This window comes from Diorhabda carinulata, chromosome 4 (genome assembly GCF_026250575.1).
Source record: "Diorhabda carinulata isolate Delta chromosome 4, icDioCari1.1, whole genome shotgun sequence".
In the NCBI taxonomy this organism is placed as follows: Eukaryota; Metazoa; Arthropoda; class Insecta; order Coleoptera; family Chrysomelidae; genus Diorhabda; species Diorhabda carinulata.
Genome location: NC_079463.1, coordinates 3,906,693 through 3,914,845, shown reverse-complemented (window position 1 = coordinate 3,914,845; position 8,153 = coordinate 3,906,693).

The window sequence follows — 8,153 nt, the reverse complement described above, 5'->3', positions numbered from 1 at the left end:
AATAAGTGGTTCAAAATTGGATGTCCAGAATGGGTTTCGTCAGAAACAGCCGCCATATGCCCGAAATTATTTCATATTACAGTTTTATTTTCCTATAATTTTTCGATTTTGTACATTTACAATAAATTTCTCTAGAGAAAGAGAAATAATATCGAAATAGTTTTAATACAAATGAAAAACATTCAATTTATCTACATATTCACACATTATTAGCTAGTTCTAGATAAGATCTAAATAGATCTTAATTGTACAATAAATTGTATTTGTTCAGACTTTTCTTTTTGGTACAACAATCCTTACTCAGTGTAGCGTCACCCACTCATACTTGTAGCAGTGGTCACAACATTTCTTTATATTTATTCTTTTTTCTTCTTTTTCATTCATTACAAAGCAGGAACATGGACCCAAATGAAATATCGTGCACTATCGATACAGTGCTCGTTGAGATTATATCAAAATAAGTTTGGGTGATAGGCGGTACCCACAGAGTCGACAAAAAAACTTATTAAGAGAAGATAATTAAAGACAAAAAAAGTTCTTTATTTAAATATCAAATATTGTCAGTAGAATTTATTTATACGGAGAGTGAAGATGAAAAAAAAAACAGAAACTATAAGATGTAGTACAAATCCTATTCATAGTTGAGTTAGAAGATTTTTTTCATTTCATCACATAATTTTCCACCAACAACATCAGATGGTTCACAACTTAATTAGGAAAATAATTAATATTTTATATACACAAATACTAAACAACCTTTCGCTAACATTAACGAAAATTATTATTACTCTATATCTGCTGCTGCTTTAGCTACAACATGGATTCTTCTGGATATTACATTTAGTTCTTAATGCCATAAATCCGTGCCATGTTTTTCATCACGCAATCTTCCAACAACAATCAAATAGTTCGCAACTTACTTCGGAAAATATGGTCATAAATCTTGTTGCTTCAATTTCTCTCACTGATCTTGGACTGATCTTGGACCCTTAAGGTGAAAAACATCAACAAATTAGACGCATTCGAAATGTGGGTATATAGTAGAATCCTGAAGATACCATGGACTACCAAAGTGAGGAATGAGGATATTTTCAGGCGTATCAATAAAGACCGTGAACTCTTTAACATCGTGAAGAAACGAAAGATTGCATATCTTGGCCATATAATGCGAGGCCATAAATATCAATTCCTACAGCTGATAGTCGAGGGCAAGATTGAAGGTAAGAGAGGATTGGGACGGAAGAGGATGTCATGGTTACGGAACGTAAGGCAGTGGACGGGTATACAAGATATTCAGACATTGATCCATACCGCTAGAGATAGAGAAGCCATGAAAAATGTGGTCGCGAACATCCATTAATGGATAAGCATTAAAAGAAGAAGAAGATCTTGCTGGAGATCCATTTTATGCAGAAGTGATACAACTTGATGCAATACAACGTACAATGCAATGCAAGGTGCAATATTTCTTGATCAAAATCACGCGCATGTAAGAACACGCACTTGCAACATTATCGGTGTTATGCAATTTTGATTGTGTACAAGCTGCAATTCTAGGGAGAAATCTAGTTACTTTTGACTTAATAACCAACCAAATGTCAGTCTTAGATCAACTGACTTTCGCAAATTAATCATTTCGACGTCGTAGTAAATTTAACTTCATTTTGATTTTGTTCTTGCTATTATTTGTTGAAATGATTAGTTTTATGAAAGTCAGTTGATCTAAGACAGACATTTGGTTGTTTGTTTGGTCAGAAGTAACTAGATTTCTAACTAGAATTAAAACTTATACGAAATAAGAATGGTACAAAACTGATCATGATAAAAGTCTGGGCATTCTTTTAATCAAGAAATATTGCACGTCGTATTGCATCCTTGATGGTTAAAGAAGGACTAGATTGCGACTGTCAACTAAACTGATCATTACTATGAAGTTTGTTCAATTTCTATGGTCTCTGGGTTAATTCTAAGGTTCATTACAGCTATATCTTTAACATAGAGCAAACAAAACTTCTAATTTGAAAATTTTATCTTGTACGACCCAAATCCAAGCTTTTCCGTGACATCTGGACGTCTTCTTACAGTATAAAATCATAGTAAACACAACCATTCACTTCAAATTATTTCTGTTGTTATCAGTGGATGTGTTCTTAGTTGTATTAAAGGGTTTTAAGATAACTGGGTTGTTTGTTCCGTAAAATTGGATTAAATTTCGATCACTGTACATTAATATGTCCAGTAAAATTATTTTCAAGAAACTGGTGTTGACGTTTCGATCTTTTTAAAAATATTTTGATTGTGGCGATCAAGCACCATAGTGTACTCTTTTCAATACACATTCCAAGATCTCGAACAACTATGTACTCATCATCAGGGACTGATTGCTGTTCGAGATCTTGGAATGTGTATTGAAAGAAGTATACTTTGGTGTTTGATTTGAAACACAGTCAAAATATTTTAATAAAGACCGAATTAGTTAGAAACGTAAATTTTGACCTATGTTTTTAAATTTTCTATCAAGATAGACTTGAATTTATCAACAAAAATAAAGATGAAGAGGTCGAAGAAATACAAATTGTTTTTTTTACCCCGATGGTGGATAAAGCTTCAATTGGTGATTGGTGATAAAAGTATTCCAAAAGTGTCTCAGTTACGCGCCACTGACTATTGCGGGAAATAGTTTCTATTTAAAAGTATGTAAAGTGCAATTATTGGTCGTCAAGACATAAACCAGTGAAAAAATAAATCACTTAGAAAATCTAATTCCCCTTAGCAATTATAAACCTTTTACAAGTGGAATCATTAAGATAGTAGCAAAATAATCAGTTACATTAAGTATTGTTTGTAAGCGTAACAATGAGAGTCACTTAAGGAAATGAATCCCGAGCTAAGAAACAAAAACTAGAAAATGTACTTGACTTTTAATGTAATTGTCATGTCGTTCGAGGAAATACGCGTAATTATTTTGGAGAATTTTTTTATATATAAATTAGTCATACCTACAAACTTCGCAGTAGCGAAAATACATAAATTTACTCCTTTCCTTTGTCTAGTAAGCTTCCTTTCTTTCCACCTCGTTTTCCTTATAGTTCACCTATTCTTACTTAAAGGACTATATCCAAGAATTTCGACCGCCAAACTGATACGCCGGGACGAAGTTTCAAAAAACTAGTTTAACTTATTCTTAGTAATTCCGTTCAGATCAAAAATCCGCCCCATTATTTACATTAAATAAAATATTTCCTTTTGTTTCGACCATTGGCAATGGCGTTCATAATAATCTGAGCCTATTTCTGTCGTACAGGTTTCTTCCAAACTGTGCTAACAGTTTTCTTTTCGTGACATTCCTTATTTTCCTTTTCCAAAGTTTTCGAGGATCTGTTTCCAGTATCAGAGTCCTCTTCCTCGTTTTCTGAAACTCCAGAGGCACTCTTGTATCCGGTTTTAACTAGTCATCTTCTAGGATTTCGTCTATATCATTTGCGTCATCTTCGGCTTCATCAAACCCCTGTATCTAAGTTCTAATCACTATAACACTCCATCCATTATTTATAATGCAAAGAAATTTTTAATAATAGAAAGGTGGTTTCTGGTGGACAGGGATACAGTGATTATAATATCCATTGTATATCTAAATTCCATTGGAATGATTTTCAAATCTTTTCGCGCATTAGTCTAACAGATGCCACCTTTCCATTTAATTCATTCCAATGGTTAATTGTGGGACAATTAAAGATAGAGATGGAGCAATTAAATTTAATTTATTTTTTAATTGCGTTGTTAAAATGAGTTATGTTATAGATAATATAAAGAAACGAAAGAAAGTTGAGCAAAAACTGATAAAAGTTGACGATGTAATCGAAGATGTTACTAGACGGATATATCATAGTTTATAGTAGCATTCTGGGCGACCAAAAGCTGTTAAGCATATAGGAAATCAGATCCGTTGAACCCTATTGGAAATTATAAAAGACCCATGTTCTTTGAGAAGCCGATCTGGTGTTTTAGCTTGAACCTTTTGATGGGGCTGCGAGGCTTGCCCAAGTGTTTGAACCGCGGTCGTGTGCTGGGCACTCGCAGCTGACGTAGACTCTATTGAGGACTTTTGGCGTCTTACACGGAAAAGGGGCGAAAAAAAAATTTTCCTAACCTACCTGTATAAAGATATTGCGAAAAGCATAGAAAGAATATGACACAAAAAAATCTAAGTGTAGACACAGAATATCAATTGTTGAAAATACGTGGCTAGGTTTAGGTACAATAATCTACTAAGTGATAGAGTATGTGGTAAAAATATGAAGCCAATCGGAGGGTTCCCGTTTCAGAAACTCCAACCCATCCCTTTGTCATATGTATAACGAAATAACCAGGAAGTAACAGTGATAAATTTTGACATTTCATAATAAAACAAATTACTCTTGTTTTTAGAAGCGTTATTAAAACAAGTTACGATAAAAAAAAATGTAGAATCGTGTAACAAAATGTTGTTCTATTAACATAATTTTCGGTCATGTTAATGAGTTGTAAGACAATATTCCTTGGAGTATTTCATAACTATGTCATCAAAATATCAGACGAGGTAAACCGGTTCCTAATTGCTCTTACATATTTTTATTGTGTGACCGCGAGTCGGCTCTCGAATGTAGTAATAATTCCAAAAATGATGTTTCTATTTGGAACGGAAGACTTTATGTTATATTAACAACTGTATTTTCTAATTGTAATTGGATCACTTCAATCGTTGATTATATTGTCTAAGAGCATGTCTTAGTAATCTTAGAAACTCAATTCCTTATTTTTTTTTGATGTTATCATAGCCTCAAAAACCCATTCTTGCTGTACCTAATCAAAAGTGGTCTCTCAACGGCCTGCTTGCAATGCAGACTCTGAGGAGATGGATTCAATTGATGACTGGATACCACGTCCTCTGTAAGTACCCAGCACACGAGGCGCCGTAATTAACGACTTCGAAAACCTCTGCATACCAAATTTCGTTGGAAAATAATGATTTCTTGTTTGCGATCATTTTGTTTTTTGAAAAACTGTTGGAAAGATTCGTAATCAGCGATCTCGATAATCAAATCTTTATGAATTATCTCAATTTTTCCCACTTTTGGCCATATTTTTGGCATTTAGAACCACTGTGGCGCGGTTCAAACATTTGGACAAGTCTCACAGCTTGTCTAATGATGTCAAATCAAGCCAAAGTGACTGATCTGCTTTTCAAAGGGCATCGGTCATTCTTCATGGGCAAAATATGTAATAATTAATATATTTGAAAATTATATTGAGTCACCCTCATCAGCTGACATAGCTGAGGTAAATTTGAATCTCATATTAATCAAAAGTACCTGAGGTGACGTGATTCTCGACAGATAATCAACCGCGGTGATTTTTTCACTTCTACTTGTTCAGCAGCGAATGCTAATTCAGCGGAGTAGATCTTTACCTCTTCTTTTGTCAGGTTAGTCGCATGATGAGGATGTAAAAGTCGAGATAAGGGTGGAGGTCGAGGACGTGGTACCTCTAGAAGGTCACGGTTTGTCTTTTCGAACGGTGTACCACGCGACTTCTCTGTAATTGGTCCGTTCAAAGACATCTGATCTCCTTGACTAACCTAACCTAACCTTCCCGCCGTTCGCTGCTCAGTACTCACCACTCCACCAACAAATCATTCCAAGATTCAAGAGTAACGTACCAAGGAATATCGTGGATGTACTTCAGTACATTGTAAATATTAGTCTCGACAATGATCTGGATGTAGGCCAACCTATGGTGAAATTTGTCACGTAATAATTCAGATTAACTGTGAATTGTTTAAGAACAAACTGTAGTATGTTAATAGAATGCTACGCAAGGGTAATTGTTACTTATACAAAAAATTATATAGTCATAAATAGCGAGAAAGTAGTGAAATTTCAAGTATATTGTATGATTAAAAGTTACTGAAAATATGATTATAAAATTTCATCTAAACAAACTAATATAGAATGTTAAATAAAGTGTAGTAAAAAAATAATTAAAATGCAAATTTTCGTTTAAAATATATGAGAATTAATATTAATAAATATGCGCATTAATTACAATTTAGTCATTGTGCATATAATGCAGTGAATTATCTGATTTTTTGTTAAACTGCCGACAAGCTTGTTAACTTAATTAAGGATTAAATCTCATTAAAAAAAATATCGATATCAACTAAATATTTAATGAGGTTCACAGTTCACAGCAATGGAAACTTTAATTATTGACAGGTATTTTAATAATTAACAAAGTAAATCCCGAAATAATTGTCGTAATTTTATATCGAAATTCATAAATTATTCTCAAATAAATATCTCCAAGTACTTACAACCCATGGACTGTGTAAACAAATTGTAGGTGCTAAATAATGAAAAAAACAAAATGTATACACGAAACACAAAAATCAATAATGCGTTGATGGACATCGGTTGTGCAGTATATACATCCGGTCAACCTTACGTAATACTTTGGACTTTGGAAGTATCAAAGTGCAAGAATCCTCAAATTGTGAATACAATTGATTTTTCAAAAATTGTAACATCGAAGCCTCCGAGAAAAACCCAACGACACAGGGAGTGGGCTTTGAGAAAAACTGTAGTGAATCTCAAGAAGTAGTACCGGAAAATAAAAAGAGAAAGACTACCTCCAAAAACAAGAAAAGCTCATAAGACAGAGAGTGGGCTTTAAGAAAATTCGTTGTTGGTATTTAAGAAGTAAAAGGTACTGGAAAGGAAAAAAAGGAGGTCTATTTACAAATATAAATTAGATGCGATCAAAATCAAAACTTTTCAAGAAAAAAAAAACAAGTCTACTCAGTTCTTATACCGTAAAAAAATGTGAGATCCACGTAGTACAAATTCAGCCCCTACTTAAGGCCCCTTCTGTCTCAAGTTATTACGTAATTAGCCAATCTCATAACATCTTATAATAGTTACTACATTAATAGTAAAAATCTTCTGTTTTTGATGGAAAATAACTGCTACACATATTTCTGTGTTCAAAACAAACTATCCCTCCCAAATAGTAACAACATGACGTGTTATTATTAATATTTCAGTAATAATTTCTGAAAAATGAATTAAAATCCCTTAAATTGATGGAAAGTATCTGCTGCACATATTTCTGTGTTCAAAACAAACTATCCCTCCCAAATAGTAACAACATGACGTGTTATTATTAATATTTCAGTAATAATTTCTGAAAAATGAATTAAAATCCCTTAAATTGATGGAAAGTATCTGCTGCACATATTTCTGTGTTCAAAACAAACTATCCCTCCCAAATAGTAACAACATGACGTGTTATTATTAATATTTCAGTAATAATTTCTGAAAATTGAATTAAAATCCCTTAAATTAATATGTTAATGATGTTTGTTTGAAAATAAGAGGCTTAAGTGTTGTTGACTAAAGCATCAAAATAGTTATAGGCACATAAATGATATTATCAACTTTTTTTCTGAAACGACTCTGTTCAAAATAATTCACACTTAGTAAGATTGCATGTTTGTTGGATAATTCACCGATTTAATATAGTGAAACTGCACACAATTATTATGAAAAAATTGCACAAGTCCAGACTAATTAGACTCTATTGGTTTCGAGTAATTAGTTGACAACAATTAAATGTTATGTGACTGAAAAAAAATAAGTGGTTATTAAATTTCCTCCATTATTCAAATCCGCCATGCGATATTTATTATTTTGATGTGCTTTACAGATTCAATTGCAGGAAATTGTCAACGTTATTTTTAACTAATTAAAATATTTGATTTTACCGGTACAATTAATAAATTTATATCGCTATAAAACATGCAAGACATGTTGATCGTATTTGTTAATGAAACGATATTTATAATAATCTTTTAATGTTTCTAATTTACAAAACATATAATGGAGCGGAATAGTACCTAGCTATTGTTACATACGTCATTAATTTTGAACACAATCCATTTACCTTAAGCTATGTTCTGCCAGTAATTATTGATGCATAGCTTTTCGTACTGTTTTAAATAAAATAATATAATTTATATTACAAAATTATGTAAATAAGAGTTGACATCAATAAACATTACAATATTAATATAAAATATATTTATTTAAAATATCCTTAATTCCTACATTGTCATA